We start from the raw sequence: 21,309 nt of genomic DNA, 5'->3' as shown, positions 1-21,309 counted from the left end.
AGGTTTACTAAAAGTTTGCAATAGGACTTAATCAATTCTTGATTCTTTAACAATACGGTACCAATCCGTAAAGTTTCTTGTCAGACTTTAACAGTATTTCTATCTCAATTACAAGACTAGCGCATGGTAGAAAATGGATGCCAATACTACAAAATTAATTCAAAATACTACTCAGACTATGTTCATGATAATTAGTTCATGTTTTAATCTAATTACTAATGAACTCCCACTTAATACAACATCCCTCATAGTTGTTAAGTGGTACACGATCCAAATCCACTACACCAAAACCGATCATCACGTGAGATGATGTAGCTTCAATGGTGAACATCAACATGTTGATCATATCATCCATATGACTCGTGTTCAACCTTTCGGTTTCCGTTGTCCCAAGGCCATGTCTGTACATGCTAGGCTCATCAAGCAAACCCTAGTATTCCGCGTGTGCAACATGGCTTACACCCGTTGTATGTTGATGTGCAACATGGCTCACACCCGATCATCACGAGATGCTTCAAAACGACGAACAGTGCAACGGTTCATACGAGGGGAGAACACTTTATTATCTTGATATTAATGTGAGGGATCATCTTATAATGCTATCATCGCGTTCTAAGCAAAATAAGATGCATAAAGGATTAACATCACATGCAATACATGTGATATGATATGGCCCTTTAGTCTTTGCGCCTTCGATCTTCATCTGCAAAGCACGGACATGATCTCCATCATCAACGGGCATGATCTCCATCATCGTCGGCTTAGCGTCCATGGCGCCGTCTTCATGGTTGTTCACCTCATGTAGCAACTAAAAAGACAACCATAAGGCTTCTGCCGGTTGCCACAATACAACAATGATCATCTCATACATATTCATCATCACATCATGGCCATATCACATCACCAAACCCTGCAAAAATAAGTTAGACGTCTCTAATTTGGTTTGCATATTTTACGTGGTTTAGGGTTTTCGAGTAAGATCTAATCTACCTACGAACATGAACCACAACGGTGATACTAGTGTTGTCAATAGAAAGAGTAAATTGAATCTTCACTATGGTGGGAGAGACAGACACCCGCAAAGCCACTTATGCAATACAAGTTGCATATCGAACGTGGAGCAAGTCTCATGAACGCGGTCATGTAAAGTTAGCCCGAGCCGCTTCATCCCACCATGCCACAAAGATGCAAAGTACTCGAACTAAAGACAACAAAGCATCAACGCCCACAAAACAATTGTGTTCTACTCGTGCAACCATCTATGCATAGACACGGCTCTGATACCATTGTAGGGATTCGTAGCATAGAAAAAAAATTCCTACCGCGAGAACGCAATCCAAGCCAAGATGCAATCTAGAAGATGGGAGCAACGAGGGGATGAACGAGACTAACCCTTGAAGATTTCCAAAGCCTACAAGAGGAGGCTCTCGTTGCTGCGGTAGACGATCACTTGCCGCTTTCAAAAGCGCGTAGAAGATCTTGATGGTGCCACAATCGGGCAGCACCTCCGTACTCGGTCACACGTTCGGTGTTGATGACGATGTCCTTCTCCCCGTTCCAGTGGGCAGCGGAAGTAGTAGATCCTCCTTGGAATCCCGGCAGCATGACGGCGTGGTGGCGGTGATGATGGAGAACTCCGGCAGGGCTTCGCCTAAGCGTATGCGGGAGTTGTATGTGGAGGAGAGGTAGCTAGGGTTTGGGAGAGGGGGCTTGGGCGCCGGCCCTCAAAGGGGTGCGGCCAAGGTGGTGGCTTGAGTGGCCCGCCAGCCCCTCCCCTCCTCTCTTTATATAGGTGGAAGCCCCAAGGATTAGGTCAAAAGTCTCCGAATAAGACCCCAACATAAACCTTCAATATGACCAAACCTAGGGGGAGTGGGACTCCCACCTTTCCTTGGTGGGGTGGCCGGCCACCATGGGGAGGAGTCCACTTGGGACTCCTCCTCCCTTAGGCTGGCCTGCCAAGGTGGGACTCCACCTTCCATGCTGATTTCTTCCAGACTCTTCTAGAACCTTCTAGAACCTTCCAGAGAAAATACCGGATCATTTTCAAACCTAGAAAATGACTTCCTATATATGAATCTTATTCTCCGGACCATTCCGGAACTGCTCATGATGTCCTGGATCCCATCCGAGACTCCGAACAAAACTTCGAACTCCATTCCATATTCCATATCTACTTAAACGACATCAAACCTTAAGTGTGTCACCCTACGGTTCGCGAACTATGTAGACATGGTTGAGACTTCTCTCCGACCAATAACCAATAGCGGGATCTGGAGATCCATAATGGCTCCCACATATTCAACGATGACTTTAGTGATCGATTGAACCATTTACATACGATACCGATTCCCTTTGTCACGCGATATTTTACTTGTCCGAGGTTTGATCATCGGTATCTCTATACCTCGTTCAACCTCGTCTCATGACAAGTACTCTTTACTCGTACCGTGGCATGTGGTCTCTTATGAACCATTTATATGCTTGCAAGCTATTAGACGACATTCCACCGAGAGGGTCCAGAGTATATCTATCCGTCATCGGGATGGACAAATCCCACTGTTGATCCATATGCCTCAACTCATACTTTCCGGATACTTAATCCCACCTTTATAACCACCCATTTACGCAGTGGCGTTTGATGTAATCAAAGTACCTTTCCGGTATAAGTGATTTACATGATCTCATGGTCGAAAGGACTAGGTAACTATGTATCGAAAGCTTATAGCAAATAACTTAATGACGTGATCTTATGCTACGCTTAATTGGGTGTGTCCATTACATCATTCATATAATGACATAACCTTGTTATTAATAACATCCAATGTTCATGATCACGAAACCATGATCATCTATTAATCAACAAGCTAGTTATACAAGAGGCTTACTAGGGACTCTTTGTTGTTCACATAACACACATGTATCAATGTTTCGGTTAATACAATTATAGCATGGTATGTAAACATTATCATAAACACAAAGATATATTATAATAACCATTTTATTATTGCCTCTTGGGCATATCTCCAACAAGGGTAAGGTGTCAAGGCCAGAGGAGAACCACAACAGTAATAAATAGGATAGAAACCCTAGAAAGGATGCACAGTCGACCAGAGCATCATTCAGCAAGCAACAACCAAGAACATCCATTGTTCTTCACTGTTCTTGCTCAAGAACATCACAAACCATCACCGAACCAACCAATCACCATAAATCATGGTGACCTAAGGAGGAGACCATCCAGAAGTCTGCATCATCAAAACATTTCTTTCTAGGAGCTGGAACAAGGTATACCTAGTTCCTGGAGTGGATCCAGTGGATCCAATCCATTAATCATGCATGACATATGTCATGGGCTTGAGCAGATGCTCAAGGGGTCAACATCACTTGGTTTTCACCAAAGATCACTAGCAGAACATGAACCACTAAAACTAAAATCATCCAGATACAGATCTTGTGCACATAAGCTAGAGTACATGCACAGATAGCATCAGTAGATAGATTACTAGGAATAGCAGCTACCAAGAACTATCCAGTGAGATCCTAAGCAAATAACCATCAGGAAAACCCAGATTTCTTCACGGGCAAGCATATTGGCATTCATAGTAATTATGATCCCCAAATATGCAAGCAGAGATGAGTAGCCAATATATCTAGTCAATTGTATGATGCAACCAGATGCAGTAGACAAGTACTGAGGTCACAAATCATCAAATCATGCAAGCAAAGCCAGACAGGCAGTTGACATCATCACCACACAGGTTCAGTCAAGAATTTGTATTCCAAGATGCTCTTGGAATTCATTTAAGGCAACAGCTTAGGCATTGAATCATAACCAGATATGGTTCATCAAGGATAACTGATAGAAATGAAAACCTGATAACAGCATGACATGCACAGGAGGATTGCTGAAGCATATGATTCAGTAATACCTATCTGAATGCCAAGGCTACTGACCAAACAATAAATCATCACTATCCAGTAATGGATTCAGATTCCATTTACTTATTAATTAATCATGAAAAATCAAATCATGCTAAGTAAGTCATTTGATTCACACTGCATAAGTAGTTCATACATAAGTATTTTATTCAAGCATGGAGATACAACAAATCATGCTTGAATAGGATAATAGCATCACTGTGAGGCAACAATAGCAGCACAAGTTATACCAAATGAGAATTGAATTCTCAGATAGCATTACAGGGTAACAATTGGTAACCAGCAAGTCTGGAGTGTCTAGCCCAAGGCTAGAACATAGCCAAGCAATTTATACACAGCATCCATGCAAATCTGATGATCCAAGGGATCAATTGGATCATGCAAAGAGTACTGAGCACATCACTAGCAGCACATCATGACTGTAAGCATCACCAACAAGCACATGCATAGCTATACACCTAGACAAGCAAGGATAGGATGCCAGTAAGCATAAGCAGCACCATAATCATGTACAACATGGCATAGCAAGGCATAACATGATAGAAGCAGTAAGAGAGCAACAATGGCCATGAACTGCAAGCAGTAGACACTTGGCCAGTAACCAGAACTTGGTGGATTGGCCAGGGCTTGCAGAGAAGAGGCATAGGATGCGTACGCAACAACAGCAAGGTCCTGTATGATCATAGGATCATCAGGAAGCTTGAGCGACAGAGGAGGAAGAAGCATAGAAGCATGGGGGCGCACAGACATGGTGTTGAGAAGGAGGAGTAGTAGGAGAGCATACCAGCGCCTGGAAGCAGAAGCCACGGCATGGCGAGGCAGTGCCCGCGCGGCCGTAGTAGCTGCAAGTCCAGGGAAGGCGCCAGCGTTACGCCGACGAGCACACGCACAGCACAGCACCCAGGGGAACGACGGCACAGGTGCTACCAAGGCAGCACCCGCTCCAGATCAGTCCCATGCACACGTTCGCGTCGACGACGAAGATCCCAGCTCGTCGGAGATCACAGATCGTCGTAGGCGATTCTCTGCGAGATCCAGAAGGGTGGCGATCTGACAGAGGAGGAAGAGATCAGCGAAACCGTGCAGGTAGATCGATAGATCGTCGCACGGCGGTTCAGGTGGTGTCGGCGGCGAGGTTAGGGGAGCTCGGAGATGACCGGAGCCGGCGTCGCAGTCGCCAGAGCGTTAGGGTTAGGTCACGAGAGAGAGAGAGAGTGAGAGACGAGTGGGTGGGCCGACGTGGTCGGTGGCCACCAGGGGAATTTGGCTCAGCCAAATGGGCCGACCCAATTGGGTTATTTAGTTTAGTTGGGCCAGGGCTATTTTGGTAATTTCACATTTGAAATAACCCTGAATTTTACCAAATTCCAAATAAATTATTGGAATCTCTAAAAAATCAAGAAAAATAAGATTTATGAATCATAAATTATTCTTAACAAGAATAAAATGAGAAATGAAGTTTAGAACACAAATTCAAATTTTGGAATTTTCTGAATTTAAAATTAAAACTTGGAATTTTAAATTATTATCTCCTTGTATTTAAAAATCAAGGAAAAATCTCAAATGAGTTTAAATATTTGTTTTCAAATATTTCAAAATGAAATTCTATTATTCCAAGTCATTCCTTTTGAAGAAAGATATTTTCCAAAGGAAAATACCCTATTCTTCTTATTCTAAAAATATAGAGAAAACTCTATTATTTCAAATTATGTTGAAATAATTATTTCATTCAAAAGTAAAGTTGTATTACTTTGAACAATTCTTTCTTTATGAAATGAAAGTGTTTTTACAAAAGAGCAAATGCAAATTACTGCCAAAGGCACAAACCCTAATTCAACCTAAATTTTAATAAATAAATGGGGTAAGGGACTCAACATAAAATAATACATTCATGACTGCATTATTTGGATTTTATAACATTATCCTTACTGGACAATGATGCTTCTTTACAGAACCCGAGGTCCAGGTTCCATCCACTGCATTGAACTGCATTACCTCGTAGTCCACAGGCAAGTTCACCTTTGCTCATATCAACTTGAGTATTTTCTATCAATTTACTGCAAAGCTATATACTTACCATTCCTGCATTGAAAATGAAATGTTACTTTTCCAATTATGAATATGACTATGTGGCTGGCAATGGAACCATGGTTGTGTTGATACGGTGGAGGTTCCATTGCATGGGTTCTATTAACCTAGGAGTAATTACTAATGCCGTCCAGTGATTCTAGCGCCGTACATATCGTGTTGACCATGAGATCTACAATGGCTCTAGGGAAGCCAGCTGTATCTTTTCCCTCCTGTATGCCAACGGACTTATAGGGCCTGGCGGGGTGTTGGGAGAACACTATCGTAGGTTGGGAAATCTTTTAAAATCCCCATCCGTGTGGATGAGAGGCTCTACCGTCTATGAAGAATTGTCCATAGTACACCGGGGGTAAAGCCGTATGTACGGAATATGTCTACCGGGGGTGTACGGATGGACAAAAGGGTGGGTTTGCAGGGTCGCGGAAAAGGCGGTGTGGGCTTGGATCTTCTTTCCTGGCCTCACACCAAAGGAAGTGTGAACGGGGGCAGTCCATGCGGATGGCAAAAAGAATGAGATCTCTTATGGAAAAAGTAACGCACCTCTGCAGAGTGTATTGATGTCTACTTTCCCCCTCCTTTCCTGTAGACAGTGTTGGGCCTCCAAGAGCAGAGGTTTGTAGAACAGCAGCAAGTTTTCCCTTAAGTGGATCACCCAAGGTTTATCGAACTCAGGGAGGAAGAGGTCAAAGATATCCCTCTCATGCAACCCTGCAACCACAAAGCAAGAAGTCTCTTGTGTCCCCAACACACCTAATAGGTGCAATAGTTCGGCGAAGAGATAGTGAAATACAGGTGGTATGAATATATAGTAGCAGTAGTAACGGTGCCAAAAAATAGCTTGCTGGCGTGTAGTTGATGGTGGTAGTATTGCAGCAGTAGTAACGCAGTAAAACAGTAAACAAGCAGCGATAGCAGTATTTAGGAACAAGGCCTAGGGATTACACTTTCACTAGTGGACACTCTCAACATTGATCACATAACAGAATAGATAAATGCATACTCTACACTCTTGTTGGATGATGAACACATTGCGTAGGATTACACGAACCCTCAATGCCGGAGTTAACAAGCTCCACAATAATGCTCATATTTTAGTAACCTTTAGTGTAAGATAGATCAAAAGACTAAACCAAGTACTAGCATAGCATGCACACTGTCACCTTCATGCATATGTAGGAGGAATAGATCACATCAATATAATCATAGCAATAGTTAACTTCGCAATCTACAAGAGATCATGATCATAGCATAAACCAAGTACTAACACGGTGCACACACTGTCACCTTTACACACGTGCAGGAGGAATAGAACTACTTTAATAACTTTGCTAGAGTAGCACATAGATAGTAGTGATACAAAACTCATATGAATCTCAATCATGTAAAGCAGCTCATGAGATCATTGTATTGAGGTACATAGGAGAGAGATTAACCACATAGCTACCGGTACAGCCCCGAGCCTCGATGGAGAACTACTCCCCCCTCATGGGAGCAGCAGCGGTGATGAAGATGGCGGTGGAGATGGCAGCGGTGTCGATGGAGAAGCCTTCCGGGGGCACTTCCCGCTCCGGCAGCGTGCGGAACAGAGACTCCTGTCCCCCGGATCTTGGCGTCGCGATGGCGGCGGCTCTGGAAGGTTTCGTGGTTTTCGCCAATCATGTCGAGGTTTTTAGGTCGGGGGCTTTATATAGGCGAAGAGGCGGCGCAGAGGGCTTACGGGGGCCCACACTATAGGGGCGCGGCCCCCGGCCGCGCCGGGGGTGTGGTTTGGTGGCCCTGTCCCCCTTCTCCGATCCTTCCCGGTGTTACGGATGCTTCCGGTGAAAATAGGAACTTTGGCGTTGATTTCGTCCGATTCTCGAGAATATTTCGTTACTAGGATTTCTGAAACCAAAAACAGCAGAAAACGAGGCGGCACTTCGCATCTTGTTAATAGGTTAGTTCAGAAAATGCACGAATATGACATAAAGTGTGCATAAAACATGTAGATAACATCAATAATGTGGCATGGAACATAAGAAATTATCGATACGTCGGAGACGTATCAGCATCCCCAAGCTTAGTTCTGCTCGTCCCGAGCAGGTAAAACGATAACACAGATAATTTCTGGAGTGACATGCCATCATAATCTTGATCATACTATTTGTAAAGCATATGTAGTGAATGCAGCGATCAAAACAATGTATATGACATGAGTAAACAAGTGAATCATATAGCAAAGACTTTTCATGAATAGCACTTCAAGACAAGCATCAATAAGTCTTGCATAAGAGTTAACTCATAAAGCAATAATTCAAAGTAAAGGCATTGAAGCAACACAAAGGAAGATTAAGTTTCAGCGGTTGCTTTCAACTTATAACATGTATATCTCATTGATATTGTCAACATAGAGTAATATAATAAGTGCAATATGCAAATATGTAGGAATCAATGCACAGTTCACACAAGTGTTTGCTTCTTGAGGTGGAGAGAAATAGGTGAACTGACTCAACATTGAAAGTAAAAGAATGGCCCTCCATAGAGGAAAAGCATCGATTGCTATATTTGTGCTAGAGCTTTGATTTTGAAAACATGAAACAATTTTGTCAACGGTAGTAATAAAGCATATGTATCATGTAAATTATATCTTACAAGTTGCAAGCCTCATGCATAGTATACTAATAGTGCCCGCACCTTGTCCTAATTAGCTTGGACTACCGGATCATCACAATGCACATGTTTTAACCAAGTGTCACAAAGGGGTACCTCTATGCCGCCTGTACAAAGGTCTAAGGAGAAAGCTCGCATTGGATTTCTCGCTATTGATTATTCTCAACTTAGACATCCATACCGGGACAACATAGACAACAGATAATGGACTCCTCTTTTATGCATAAGCATGTATCAACAATTAATAATTTTCTCATTTGAGATTGAGGATATATGTCCAAAACTGAAACTTCCACCATGGATCATGGCTTTAGTTAGCGGCCCAATGTTCTTCTCTAACAATATGCATGCTTAACCATAAGGTGGTAGATCTCTCTTACTTCAGACAAGATGGACATGCATAGCAACTCACATGAAATTCAACAATGAATAGTTGATGGCGTCCCCAGTGAACGTGGTTATCGCACAACAAGCAACTTAATAAGAGATAAAGTGCATAATTACATATTCAATACCACAATAGTTTTTAAGCTATTTGTCCCATGAGCTATATATTGTAAGGTGAATGATGGAATTTTAAAGGTAGCACTCAAGCAATTTACTTTGGAATGGCAGAGAAATACCATGTAGTAGGTAGGTATGGTGGACACAAATGGCATAGTGGTTGGCTCAAGGATTTTGGATGCATGAGAAGTATTCCCTCTCGATACAAGGTTTAGGCTAGCAAGGTTATTTGAAACAAACACAAGGATGAACCGGTGCAGCAAAACTCACATAAAAGACATATTGAAAACATTATAAGACTCTACACCGTCTTCCTTGTTGTTCAAACTCAATACTAGAAATTATCTAGACCTTAGAGAAACCAAATATGCAAACCAAATTATAGCATGCTCTATGTATTTCTTCATTAATGGGTGCAAAGCATATGATGCAAGAGCTTAAACATGAGCACAACAATTGCCAAGTATCACATTACCCAAGACATTATAGCAATTACTACATGTATCATTTTCCAATTCCAACCATATAACAATTTAACGAAGAAGAAACTTCGCCATGAATACTATGAGTAGAAACTAAGGACATACTTGTCCATATGCTACAGCGGAGCGTGTCTCTCTCCCATAAAGTGAATGCTAGGATCCATTTTATTCAAACAAAACAAAAAACAAAAACAAACCGACGCTCCAAGAAAAAGCACATAAGATGTGATGGAATAAAAATATAGTTTCAGGGGAGGAACCTGATAATGTTGTCGATGAAGAAGGGGATGCCTTGGGCATCCCCAAGCTTAGACGCTTGAGTCTTCTTAGAATATGCAGGGGTGAACCACCGGGGCATCCCCAAGCTTAGAGCTTTCACTCTCCTTGATCATGTTGCATCATACTCCTCTCTTGATCCTTGAAAACTTCCTCCACACCAAACTCGAAACAACTCATTAGAGGGTTAGTGCACAATAAAAATTAACATATTCAGAGGTGACACAATCATTCTTAACACTTCTGGACATTGCATAATGCTACTGGACATTAGTGGATCAAAGAAATTCATCCAACATAGCAAAAGAGGCAATGCGAAATAAAAGGCAGAATCTGTCAAAACAGAACAGTTCGTATTGACGAATTTTAAAATGGCACCAGACTTGCTCAAATGAAAATGCTCAAATTGAATGAAAGTTGCGTACATATCTGAGGATCATGCACGTAAATTGGCTTAATTTTCTGAGCTACCTACAGGGAGGTGGACCCAGATTCGTGACAGCAAAGAAATCTGGAACTGCGCAGTAATCCAAATCTAGTACTTACTTTTCTATCAACGGCTTTACTTGGCACAACAAAACACAAAACTAAGATAAGGAGAGGTTGCTACAGTAGTAAACAACTTCCAAGACACAAATATAAAACAAAGTACTGTAGCAAAATATCACATGGGTTATCTCCCAAGAAGTTCTTTTCTTTATAGCCATTAAGATGGGCTCAGCAGTTTCAACGATGCACTCGCAAGAAATAGTATTTGAAGCAAAAGAGAGCATCAAGAGGCAAATTCAAAACACATTTAAGTCTAACATGCTTCCTATGCATAGGAATCTTGTAAATAAACAAGTTCATGAAGAGCAAAGTAACAAGCATAGGAAGATAAAACAAGTGTAGCTTCAAAAATTTCAGCACATAAAGAGGCATTTTAGTAACATGAAAATTTCTACAACCATATTTTCCTCTCTCATAATAACTTTCAGTAGCATCATGAGCAAACTCAACAATATAACTATCACATAAAGCATTCTTATCATGAGTCTCATGCATAAAATTATTACTACTCCCAACATAAGCATAGTCAATTTTATTAGTTGTAGTGGGAGCAAATTCAACAAAGTAGCTATCATTATTATTCTCATCATCAAATATAGGAGGCATATTGTAATCATAATCAAATTCATCCTCCATAACAGGTGGTAACAAAAGACTACTATCATTATAATCATCATAAATAGGAGGCAAAGTATCATCAAAGTAAATTTTCTCCTCAATTCTTGGGGGACTAAAAAGATCAAGCTCATCAAAACCAGCTTCCCCAAGCTTAGAATTTTCCATAGCATTAGCAACAATAGTGTTCAAAGTATTTATATCAATAACATTCCCATTAGCATGCATATAAAGTTCCATGGGTTTTTTAATTTTCTCTTCAAACACATCATGTCCTAATTCAAGATAAAGTTCATAAAGATCTCTCATATTTTTGTTGTTTTCCATTATGCCTTACTAGTGTAAACAAGAAACAAAAAGATGCAATTGCAGGATCTAAAGGAAATAGCTTCGAGTACTTACGGCGCCGGAAAATAGCTTAGTAGCCGAGGTCCGGAGTGTGAGTACCTTTTACCTTTCCTCCCCGGCAACAGCGCCAGAAAATAGCTTGATGTCTACTTTCCCCCTCCTTTCCTGTAGACAGTGTTGGGCCTCCAAGAGCAGAGGTTTGTAGAACAGCAGCAAGTTTTCCCTTAAGTGGATCACCCAAGGTTTATCGAACTCAGGGAGGAAGAGGTCAAAGATATCCCTCTCATGCAACCCTGCAACCACAAAGCAAGAAGTCTCTTGTGTCCCCAACACACCTAATAGGTGCACTAGTTCGGCGAAGAGATAGTGAAATACAGGTGGTATGAATATATAGTAGCAGTAGTAACGGTGCCAGAAAATAGCTTGCTGGCGTGTAGTTGATGGTGGTAGTATTGCAGCAGTAGTAACGCAGTAAAACAGTAAACAAGCAGCGATAGCAGTATTTAGGAACAAGGCCTAGGGATTACACTTTCACTAGTGGACAATCTCAACATTGATCACATAACAGAATAGATAAATGCATACTCTACACTCTTGTTGGATGATGAACACATTGCGTAGGATTACACGAACCCTCAATGCCGGAGTTAACAAGCTCCACAATAATGCTCATATTTTAGTAACCTTTAGTGTAAGATAGATCAAAAGACTAAACCAAGTACTAGCATAGCATGCACACTGTCACCTTCATGCATATGTAGGAGGAATAGATCACATCAATATTATCATAGCAATAGTTAACTTCGCAATCTACAAGAGATCATGATCATAGCATAAACCAAGTACTAACACGGTGCACACACTGTCACCTTTACACACGTGCAGGAGGAATAGAACTACTTTAATAACTTTGCTAGAGTAGCACATAGATAGTAGTGATACAAAACTCATATGAATCTCAATCATGTAAAGCAGCTCATGAGATCATTGTATTGAGGTACATAGGAGAGAGATTAACCACATAGCTACCGGTACAGCCCCGAGCCTCGATGGAGAACTACTCCCCCCTCATGGGAGCAGCAGCGGTGATGAAGATGGCGGTGGAGATGGCAGCGGTGTCGATGGAGAAGCCTTCCGGGGGCACTTCCCCACTCCGGCAGCGTGCCGGAACAGAGACTCCTGTCCCCCAGATCTTGGCGTCGCGATGGCGGCGGCTCTGGAAGGTTTCTGTGGTTTTCGCCAATCGTGTCGAGGTTTTTAGGTCAGGGGCTTTATATAGGCGAAGAGGCGGCGCAGGAGGGCTTCTGGGGGGCCCACACTATAGGGGGGCGCCCCCCCCCTGGCCACGCCGGGGTGTGGTTTGGTGGCCCTGTCCCCCTTCTCTGATCCTTCCCGGGTGTTCTGGATGCTTCCGGTGAAAATAGGAACTTTGGCGTTGATTTCGTCCGATTCCGAGAATATTTCGTTACTAGGATTTCTGAAACCAAAAACAGCAGAAAACAGGAACTGGCACTTCGGCATCTTGTTAATAGGTTAGTTCCAGAAAATGCACGAATATGACATAAAGTGTGCATAAAACATGTAGATAACATCAATAATGTGGCATGGAACATAAGAAATTATCGATACGTCGGAGACGTATCATGTATCAAATTGTGGCTGTCACTCCTTGTTCCGGGAAGGGAACTGCGAACGCGGCAGGAAAGGAACTCCAAGAAGTTCTGGTCAACATGTGAATACTGACGGGCATAGTTTTCAGAATAAAAGCAACCTTTTAAAGAAATGTTTTCGAAACATGCATTGACCTGAGATTTCCTGATCAACGGTCATAGCTAGTGCATCAAACACCTTTTACTCTTTTGAACTTGCTGAGTACCTTTGTACTCACTTTCTTTCGACACCCTTGCTAGACTGTGATACGGAAGTGGAGGCCATCGCCGATGGAGTACCGGAAGGAGACTACGAGCTGGTCTACGAGGAACCTGATCTGACCGGAGGAGTTGAAGGAGTAGACTATGGGATAGTCTACGGACTCGACGAGAATGAGGCGGAGGAGTAGTGATATACCCTAGTATCATAGAGCCGAGCAGCGTAGAACTTACCTAAATAAGTTGTTGAGCTCTCTTTCATATATATGTGAGTTGTAATAGTACTTAAGTAGTATCTTAGGGTGTTCTCATCGGACCTGTGAGAATACCAACTTGTTAAGACAATGTTTGTAATAATATTTGGAGTGTTATGACCTGCAATGTTTCTGTGTTACCACTCTGAGGGATATGACAATTGTGAAGAAGCCCCTTCACAAAGATCATATCAACGACTTGTATACTACAACATGCAGTGGTATGCTGGGTCACCGCAATGTTGATCGCCAAAACCCACCGGCGGGCAGCGGCCTATCAACACGGTAGAGCCGGGAAGAGCCTAGAGCTGCGGCTGGCTGAGACCCCTCCGAGCGACGGCCCGCAATGCTCTTCTGGTCACACGCGGCGATGCGAAGTGCAAGGGCGTGCCACCTGACCTATACCTGGTCAGGAAGGTGATGGGGATGCCTCGCTTAGTTCCTGCATGGCATACACGTAAACATTAAATACGAGCCTCGATCGGCTCTCAGGTTATCCTGTGAATCGGCTCAAAGAGCCGATTCACCCATGATTCGTACGGGGTGCACGAATACTTGGTGATCCTGCTTGATCAAGATAAAGCTAATGAGATCTACGACGATTTAGGGTTTTCACCGCATAATCGGATCATCCTACTCCAGGTTGGGCCTCGCGGCCACGCACGGTGCTCATAAGCCGATCCTAAACAAGGCCAAAGAACCAACAATGATGTTGATCCGCGGAACATCCTGTTTAGGACTTGCGAACGCCACCCTACGTGCCACTGGATCCTCCCCCCCTTTGTAAGGCCTAACTATTGCAAATATTAAACTAATCCTTGCATAACAAGGAGCAATCGTAACGGATCAGATCTACTAGATGATGAACAAGCAGGGTGCCGCCCCCACGCCTGAGATAGGCGTGAGGGCGGCTAGACATGCAAGGGTTGCACTACGTAAGCATGTTTATACGAAGAGCCATGCTAACCCTAACACATCTATGATAACTACGTTGCGCGCCATCAAAGACGCTTCAGTACGCGCAACGCATGAACAACGTGGAGCTTGTGCTGCCTAGATCGCAAGATGCGATCTAGGCAGCATGTCGCTTACCTGATTGAAACCCTCGAGACGAAGGAGTTGGCGGTGCGCCGAGATTGGTTTGTTTTGGGGTGAACGTTGTGTTGTTGTTTATTCCATAAACCCTAGATACATATTTATAGTCCAGCGGACTTTCTAATTCGGACGTGCACCTAACCGTGCACGAGTAAAACTCTAACTTTTAATCTAAGATGCGATCTACTATATTACAGATACATGGGCAATTCAGCCCAACTTCGTGTATAAGGCCAATTCTTGTTCTTCCTTCCATGTATATCTTCAAGTCTATCTCAATCGTGGCCCACCTCTGACTCGGTCAAATTCTGGTGATAACACATGCCCCCCTGGTTTTGGAATTGGTAATTCCAAAATCACTCTGTTTTCCTTCGTCGGGTCATGTCGTGGCAGAACCGTTGCAGTATCCTTCATCATGATGCCCTGCCCTCTCAACTTCTCCGCGTGATCTGGCAGTTTTTTCTCTTTAGGCACCACTTCCTCGGAAACTGCTGTGGCATTGAATTTCCACTATATCTCCTTTTATTTAACCGCTACGAACAGTTCTCCTCTGCATCTCCTTCGCACTAGCACTCCAAAAGCCCTCCTGCCACCATGTCTTCTTCCTCCTCTGCTCCATCGGATCCTTCCAGCCAGTCCTCCACATCCCGTGAGCCGACGCCGGAGTACAACCCGGCAGAGGTCCACGCGGCGAACACCCGCCGCGCCATTGCGGCCAGGGAGGAGTCAGACCACGACTTCTCCATCTGGTCCGAGGACGACCAGTCCTCGACGGACGGGGAGAGCGACCTACGCTTCCTTGCCGTTGGGGAAACGGAGGAGGAGAGTGACGACGACAGCTTCTCCTGCGACTTCACCTCTTCCGGGGAGGAGGAGGAGCAGGAAGAGGAGGAGGAGGACGACGACGAGAGCTCCTCCGACGAGCCGCCGGCCAGCGGTTACGCCCTTGGCCGGGCAATCTTAGCGACTTCGACAGCGACGAGGACGACGCTGACGAAGAAGATGAAGACAACGAGGGCCCAGTCGGCGGCCATTGGAGCGACGACGAGCCCGCCGGGAGCAGCGCCGACAGTGGCGACGACGGCGACGACGAGGGCAGTGACGGCCCATAGATAGGACCTCTAGAATAGGGCCAGTAGTAGTAGATGGGGCAATGGATCCCCTAGTACTTCCCTTTTGAGAGCAATTAGCTCTTTATGTAAGAAATCTCATCTGATCAATGAAGAACTTTTCCCCAATTTGATTTTGCCGATTTCTTCTGAGCTTAATCGAGCCGATTCCCTCTTCTACTGACCTTGCCGATTCGTCCCCTTTGCCAATGCGTAATGAGCCGATCGCACCGCATCGGTCCTTTGAAATTCACCCTTCCCTTCTTCAACTGATGATTTTCTAAATCTGGTCGAAAATGCAGGATCTTCAGGAAAACCTTTGAACTTTTCCAACCAAACCCAATAATCCTTTTCAGTACCCATCATCGTGAAGAAAGTTGCAATGAAGGATCAGCCGATGGTATCCCCATCGGCTCTTTAAATAGAGTATCCACTAGGCCTGCTGCCCCCCGAGCCTTACTCGAGGCGAGAATGTCAGAGAGAATGCGCCACAGCCGATCCTCTTTCTTCCTCCGACAGCCGATAATCCTCCGTTTCAGCTGAACTAGCCCCAAAGATTGGAAATCCTTGACAAAAAAGGTTCAGGAACCCGGATCGGCTCGAAGCAGCTGAAGAAGTTTCCATTGTTTTATTCCCTCGAAGCAACAGAAGGCACCACCGCTAGCCTGGATTTGGTGGAAACCCGGATCTGGATCAACTAGAGTCGATGGCTACGCATCGGCTGTTTCTCGATTCTAAAGTCGATGCCCTTGCATCGGCTGAAATTTTTTTTTTTTTTTTTTTACTGGCCGATTTTCTCCTATCGGCCCCCAGTATTTCATTGCACACATGTACCCCTGCATCTGTTCCCGTGTTTAGGTGCCCCCCGAGCCGAATCTGTTAAAGAATGGCAGATATCGGCTCTGTAATTCGCACGTCGGCTCCTGATAGGGTCGAGGGTGAACACAAGCAGAACATGTGGTGAGGATAATTTTGGCCGATTGCTGGGATCGGCCTCCATAATGATTGGAGCGCTGACTGAAGGTTCTGTAATGTCCCTTTATAGACCTTTTGGGCCGATTACAAGGATCAGCCTTGCCAAGTTGCGCATCGCTTTGCTCCAACTACATGGTCAGGCCAGTGGATAAAACCAGCTTAACCCTTCCCTTTGTCACATCAATACGCTCGCAATCGTCCAAGTTGATGCCTGAGAGGGGTTCTTGGCCTGCTGCTTCCCATGCGTTCATGCCAGCCGCTGAAACTTCGACTGAGTCGTCAGCTTGGACGACCTCTACCTCATCTCCATCCCACTGTATTATGCATTGGTGCATCGTGGAGGGAATACAGCAGTTGGCGTGGATCCAATCTCTTCCCAAGAAGACAAAGATAGCGCTCGTGCTATCGACGATGAAGAACGTTGTAGGGATAGTTTTCCTTCCTACGGTCAGATCCACGTTCAGAACTCCTTGTGCCTCAGACGCTTGGCCGTTGAAATCGCTCAATGTTACGTTGGTCTTGATTAGATCCGAGCTAGAGCGTCCTAGCCGACGTAGCATAGAGTACGGCATGATGTTAACTGCCGCTCCGGTGTCCACCAGCATCTTATTCACAGGCCTCCCATCGATATATCCTCGTAAGTATAGGGCCTTCAGATGCCTGTAGCTCTTATCTCGTGGCTTCTCAAAGATAACCGGCCGTGGGCCGCAGTCAAGTTGTGCCACGGATGTCTCATCTAACCCTGGGGCACTGAACTCTGAAGGGAGGATGAACACCATGTTCGTTCCAGCCGATGTTTCATCATCGGCTCTCCTTTGTTTGGGGTGCCACTCCATTTTCCGTGGACGACCCTCTTCATCCAGGGCTCGCTGAACCTTTGCAGCCAGATCGGGCCGTGCCTTTCTTAGCGTATGCAGATATAACCTTTCGGCTTCCTCCAGGCCGCGCAACCGCTGAACCCTGCGTTTTTGTGAACGGCTGAGTCCGTCAGGGCACCACCTTGGACGGTGGTACCTGTCTTCTTCTTCTAGTCCCTCGTCTTCGGAATCCTCAAGATCTGCCCAACGAGGTGACTCAGCGCGTTTGCTTTGTGACGGGAGAGGCCCTAAACGCTCGAACACAGACACGTTGGCTGCCTCCTTCTTCTTCTTGTTGCATTCTGGGCAATTGCCGATTGTAGGCAATCGGCTCATTCCTGAATCCCAGCAGTGTCTGAAGAAAGGGCAATCCCAGTGTCTGGCGTTGTCATCTTGCTCCCTTGATTTTTCCGTGGCACGGCGCTCGTGCTCCTCCTCATCGCGATCCTGCCGACGATGTCTTCTGGCTTCTCTAGCCAGACGATCTCCTTCATCATCATAGTTGGACCGCCGGCGTTGGTCATACTGACTCACATATTTGTTGAGGAGGTGATCAGAGAGAGGTCGTTGATATCTTATATTCTTCACTTCTCCCTCTGTAACGTAGCGCTTGCCATCATGATGGAGCCGATCGCGTGGAGCGGCCTCCTCTGTATCCTTGCTATGAGAGCAGCTGCCCTCATCTCCATCTTTGCCGTGAGTGGTTCCCAGGTCCTACCATGTTGATGTCAACGTGGGACCTGGTGGCAGCCCTCGGGGTAGATGACTTCTACCATGTTAACGGCGGGAAGGGCTGGGTGTCTACCTTCATGGCGCATCGGTTGTAAATTTAACGCCCTTCTCTATCGCCGCTTGGATGTGCTGACGCCACACCCTGCAGTCGTTGGTGGCATGGGAAAGCGAGTTGTGGAATTTGCAGTACGGCTTTCCGTTTAGCTCTTGCGCCGTGGGGAACTTGAGACCTTCAGGAATCGTCAACTGTTTCTCCTTGAGCAGGAGGTCGAAGATTTGTTCAGTCTTGGTCACGTCAAAATCAAATCCCCTGGGCGGCCCTGGTGGCTTTACCCATTTGCAGGACACGGGGGTTCCTCCCCGAGTCCACTCAGCCACTGCTACTTCTTGGTCTCCCGCAGGCACTTCACCTTCCTCTGTATCGACCATGACTACTGCACGCTTGAACTTATCTTGGTACAGGTCTGGGTGGCGCTGTTCATATGCCGATAGTTTCGAACCATGTGCGCCAACGAGGGATAATCTGCTTGGGAGGCCATGTCCTTGAGCCGTGTTGCAAGGCCAGCTATCGCCAACTCGATCGCTTCTTTTTCAGTTATACGAACCGAATAACATCGGTTCCTAAGATTCTGAAGCTGGATGTATTCTCGTCACCGTTTCTCCGCGCTTCGATGTAGTTGTGCTAGATCGGCAATGCTAGACTCGGAAGCTTCGAATGATATTGCATATGGAACTGTTCTTCCAATTGCTTCCAAGACTGGATGGAGTTTGCCGGCAAAGAGGTATACCATCCAAAAGCCGATCCCGTGAGGGACCGTGAAAAGAGCCTCACACGTAGCTGATCCGACATCGAAGCCGGTCCTAGTTGCGCCAAATATCGGCCGATGTGCTCGATGGAGCTGGAGCCATCCGATCCACTGAATTTGGAGAAGTCAGGGAGCCGATATTTAGGTGGCAGCGGGATCATCTCGTACTCGTCGGGGTACGGCTTGGAATAGCCGATTGCCCTCCTTTTCGGCATAATGCCGAACTGGTCTCTCAGTATGGTACTGATCTGATCCGCCGTCTTTGGCTGCAGGAGATGCACTACGAAGATTCGCCGGGTGGCGTACTTAGCCAGCCATGTTTGCTTTTCCAGCTCGAGCCAAGCTGCAGGAGCTGGGCTCTGGAGTTTCGTCGGGGTGGCGTACTTAGTTAGCCACGTCTGCTTCTCAAGCTCGTCGCCGACGTCCCTCCCGTCTCGCGCCGGAGTCCCTGGCGTTGTGGCCTGGTTTGAGAGTGCCCGATTGCCACAATCTGCACATACGTGCACGCGTATCCTTGAGGGATCTCCTTGGCGCCTCAGCCAAGAACTGGTAGTCACTAGGGTCACCACCGATCTTGTAGACGACGAATGCCGGTGTAGCCGGCACTTTCAGTGGTGCTGCCAATGCACATGGCAGCGGTGGACGGACCGGAGTGGCAACTTTCCTTGATGCGTCCCGAGAGCTGGTCCTGACGGCGAGTACTGGTGGCTCATGATCTCCTGGATCACGCGCAGAGCGAGACGCTCCAACACGTTGACCAAGTTTTCAGAGTGGCGGTGTAGCGAGTGAGCCACCAAGTAGTTGATCTCCTGCCGTAGGGCCCTGGTGCGTTCCTCCGACGGGGCAGAGAGATCTATCCCATCGAGTGCACCTTGTGGTGAGAATCCCTTCCATCTGATGCCATGGGTACGGGTTCTCTGAAAAGAGCCGATGAGGTCGGCTTCGAGGGTGGCCTTGATCTCGTCATGTTTCTTCTTGAGCTCAAGCAGCTCCTCGTAGGTGACTGGCGTGCCGTCCGTCGCCATCTCAGATGTAGATGGCGATGTGGTTGATGTAGATGATTGTCCCACCGGGCGTGCCAGAATGTGTTGATCGCCAAAACCCACCGGCGGGCAGCGGCCTATCAACACGGTAGAGCCGGAAGAGCCTAGAGCTGCGGCTGGCCGAGACCCCTCCGAGCGACGGCCCGCAATGCTCTTACGGTCACACGCGGCGATGCGAAGTGCGAGGGCGTGCCACCTGACCTATACCTGGTCAGGAAGGTGATGGGGATGCCTCGCTTAGTTCCTGCATGGCATACACGTAAACATTAAATACGAGCCTCGATCGGCTCTCAGGTTATCCTGTGAATCGGCTCAAAGAGCCGATTCACCCATGATTCGTACGGGGTGCCCGAATACTTGGTGATCCTGCTTGATCATGATAAAGCTAATGAGATCTACGACGATTTAGGGTTTTCACCGCATAATCGGATCATCCTACTCCAGGTTGGGCCTCGCGGCCACGCACGGTGCTCATAAGCCGATCCTAAACAAGGCCAAAGAACCAACAATGATGTTGATCCGCGGAACATCCTGTTTAGGACTTGCGAACGCCACCCTACGTGCCACTGGATCCTCCCCCCCTTTGTAAGGCCTAACTATTGCAGATATTAAACTAATCCTTGCATAACAAGGAGCAATCGTAACGGATCAGATCTACTAGATGATGAACAAGCAGGGTGCCGCCCCCACGCCTGAGATAGGCGTGAGGGCGGCTAGACATGCAAGGGTTGCACTACGTAAGCATGTTTATACGAAGAGCCATGCTAACCCTAACACATCTATGATAACTACGTTGCGCGCCATCAAAGACGCTTCAGTACGCGCAACGCATGAACAACGTGGAGCTTGTGCTGCCTAGATCGCAAGATGCGATCTAGGCAGCATGTCGCTTACCTGATTGAAACCCTCGAGACGAAGGAGTTGGCGGTGCGCCGAGATTGGTTTGTTTTGGGGTGAACGTTGTGTTGTTGTTTATTCCATAAACCCTAGATACATATTTATAGTCCAGCGGACTTTCTAATTCGGACGTGCACCTAACCGTGCACGAGTAAAACTCTAACTTTTAATCTAAGATGCGATCTACTATATTACAGATACATGGGCAATTCAGCCCAAC

The sequence above is a fragment of the Lolium perenne genome, chromosome 4, assembly GCF_019359855.2.
Source record: "Lolium perenne isolate Kyuss_39 chromosome 4, Kyuss_2.0, whole genome shotgun sequence".
NCBI lineage: Eukaryota > Viridiplantae > Streptophyta > Magnoliopsida > Poales > Poaceae > Lolium > Lolium perenne.
The sequence above is the reverse complement of the archived record's forward strand: the minus strand, read 5'-3'. Positions refer to the sequence as shown.